This window comes from Mobula hypostoma, chromosome 14 (assembly GCF_963921235.1).
Source record: "Mobula hypostoma chromosome 14, sMobHyp1.1, whole genome shotgun sequence".
Taxonomy (NCBI): domain Eukaryota; kingdom Metazoa; phylum Chordata; class Chondrichthyes; order Myliobatiformes; family Myliobatidae; genus Mobula; species Mobula hypostoma.
In genome coordinates, this window is record NC_086110.1 from 61,092,091 (window position 1) to 61,095,855 (window position 3,765).

The window sequence follows — 3,765 nt, forward strand, 5'->3', positions numbered from 1 at the left end:
TACTTCCAAGCACCTTAAAACTACACCCTCTCGTGCTAGCCATTTCAGCCCTGGGGAAAAGCCTCTGACTGTCCACGTGATCAATGCCTCTCATTATTTTGTACACCTCTACCAGGTTACCTCTCATCCTCCATCGCTCCAAGGAAAAAAAAGCCAAGTTCACTCAACGTATTCTCATAAGGCATGCTCCCCAGCTCAGGCAACATCCTTGTAAATCTCCTCTGCACCCTTTCTATGGTTTCCACGTCCTTCCTATAGTGAGGCAGCCAGAACTGAGCACAGTACTCCAAGTGAGATCTGACCAGGTCCTAATATAGCTGCAACATTACCTCTCGGCCCTTAAACTCAATTCCACGATTGATGAAGGCCAATGCACCATATGCCTTCTTAACAACAAAAGTAACATCAATTAGTTTGAGACTTGTAAGTGTAGCAAAAGAAATATAGGCATTGACAATACGTCTTAAGAAATGTTTCCTTTCAAACCATGAGGAATTGTAACATATTTATCAAAAGGGTTTATATTTTTTCATGGAGACAAAAGGACAGTTTTGTGCAGACTTAATGGACATAGTGTGAATACCACAAATGATTTACCACAGATTAAAAGGCACCTGGACAGCCACAAGGATAGGAAAGGTTTGGATAATGGCCAAACACAGATAAATGGGACAGCTTAATTGGGATTCTTGGTCACCACTGACGTGTTGTATCAAAAGACTTGTTTCCATGCTGTATGCTATAAATACAGTAAATAATATTGTACAGTGATCTCCAAGCAAACAGAAATAAATTAGCATTTCCATGTAGTAGAGACGTAGATGCTGGGTCTAGGATTGACTTCATTTGCAAATGGTTTCTGCAATGGAATAGCCTGGTAAAGTTTTTGATGTTTAAAACAAGAATGATGATTAAGGCCTGAAATATTTACATTTTCTGTCTCTCCACGGATAATGCCTGACCTACTGAGTATTTCCAGTTCCTGTTTTTATTTTAGTGTTAGGTTTCTTGTGAATGATTGCCTTGCCAGTGCAAATACTGCCTAATGCAACCATATTTTAAAGGCAATTTTCACCTCAAGAATATTGGCAAGAGGGAGAGAACACTTCACATAGAAATCTATTGGCTGACTTCGCATAAAAATTTTCATAAACTATAGATCAGAAGGAGCAGAATTAGGCCAGTTGTCCCATCGAGTCTGCTTCACAATTCCATCATGGTTGATTTATTATCCCACTCATTCCCATTCTCTTGTCTTCTCCCCGTAACCTCTGACGCCCTGACTATTCAAGAATCTATCAACCTCCGTTTTAAATATACCCAATGACTTGGTCTCCACAGCCATCTGTGCCAAAGAATTCCACAGATTCGCCACCTTTTGGCTAAAGAAATTCCTCATCTCTGTTATGAAGGAACATCCTTCTGTTCGGAGATTGTGCCCTCTGGTCCTAGACTCCCCTCATTATAGGAAACATCCTGTTCACATCCTCTCTATTAAGGCATTCAACATTCAATAGGTTTCAATGAGATCACTCTTCATATGTTAATCATTTCACTCCTGGGATCATTCTCATGAACCTCCTCTGGCCAGTCCGTCCTTTCTTAGATAAAAGGCCCCAAAATTGCTCACAATACTCCAAATTATGTTTGGCCAATGCCTTACAAATCCTCAATACTATATCTTTGTTTTTATATTCTAATCCTCTCGAAATGAACATGGACATTGCATTTTCCTTCCTTATCACTGACTCAACCTGAAAGTTAACCTTTAGGGAATCCTGCACAAGGACTCCCAAATCCCTTTGCACCTTTGATTTATGAATTTGCTCTCTGTTTATGCCTTTATTCCTTCTCCCAAAGTGCATGGCCATCCACTTCCCTGGACTACATTGCATCTGCCATTCACTTAATCTGTCTAAGTCTTCTGCAGACTCCCTATTACCTCAACACTACTTACACCTCCATCTACCTTTTTACTGTCTGAAAACTTTTGCCACAAAGCCACCAATTTCATCATCCATAGCATTAACGTCCAATTGCAAGGAAAAGTTTGTAAACCCTTTGCAATTTCCTGGTTTTCTGCATTAATCACTCATAAAATGTGGCCTGATCTTCATCTAAGTCACAATAATAGACAAACACAATCTGCCTAAACTAATAACATACACACACAATTGTACTTTTCATCTCTGCATTGAACACATTGTTTAATGTGTCCAGGCTGGGCTAAGCTAGGAAAAAGTATGTGAACTCTTGTATTTAATAACTGGTAGAACCTCCTTTAGTAGCAATAACCTCCATCAAATGTTTCCTGTAACCGCTTGGCAGACTCGCACAATAGTGAGGAGGAATTTTAGACTGTTCCTCCATACAAACTATTTCAGTTCATCGATATTTCTGGGGTACATTGCATGACAGCCCTCTTCAGTTTAAGCCACAACATCTCAATTGGATTAAGGTCTGGACTCTAACTTGGCTATTCCAAAACAGAAATTCTCTTCTTTGTAAACAATTCCGTTGTTAATTTACTCGTGTTTTGGATCATTGTCTTGTTGCATCATCCAACTTCTATTAAGCTTCAAGTGATGAACCGTTACCCTGACATTCTCCCATAAAGTGTCTTTATACAATTTTGAATTCATTGTTCCCTGGACGATGGCAAGCTATCCAGACCCTGAGGCAGCAAAGCAGCTCCAAACCATAATGCTCCTTCCACCATGCTTCACAGTTGGGATGAGGTTTTGGTGTTGGTGTGCAGTGCCTTTTTTCCTCAAAACACAGCGCTGTGCATTTCTGCCCTCAAAAAGTTCAACTTTTGCTTGATCTGTCCACAGAACATTGTCCCAGAAGGGTTATGGAACATCCAGGTGTTATGTTTACAAACTTGAGACATACAATATTTTTATTTGGAGAGCAGTGGTTTCCTCTGTGGTGTCCTTCCATGAACACCATTCTTGTTCAGTGTTTTTCTTATAATGAACAGAGACTTTAGCAAGCTCTAGAAATTTCTGCAGGTCTTTTGCTGTTACCCTTGGTTCTTTTTCCACCTCCTTCAGCATTGCATGTTGTGCCCTTGGTGTGATCTTTGCAGGATGCCCACTCCTAGGGAGAGTAGTAACAGTATTGAATTTCCTCCATTTGTAGACAACTTCTCTTATTGTGGATTGATGAACACTTAGGTCTTTAGAAATGCTTTTGTAGCCACTTCCAGCTTCATGCATCTCTACAATTCTTCTTCAAATGTCCTCTGAAAGTTGTTATGATTGAGGCATGGTACACATAAACAGATTTTCTTGAGAAGAGCAAGTACTGACAGTAACCTGACTTAGTGTGTCTTTTTAAAAATATATATAGCGCAGGGAACCTCTACAACCCACACCTCCAATCTCACCTCATTGATTGGAAAACCTGATAACAAATAGCGTTTGTAGTGAAGTGGCATTTTTCATAGTTTTACTTCATTAACATACCTAATGTATCCACAAGATCAAATGTCAAAAATGTATTCAAGACCAAAGGAAAATAAAAAGAATCAGAATTTAAAGAAAAACAGCTGAATGCCTCAGAACAAAATAGATTTGGGTGCTTCCAATCAGTCAATTATGCAGCACAGAAACAGGCCCTTCAGCCCATCACATGCATGCTAACCATTTTGCCTATTTATACCAACTCCACTTACCTATACCCTTCTATGTCTTACCTACGTACATGCATGTCCAAATGCTATTTAAGCATGGTAATTATGACTGTTACAACTAAGTCAAC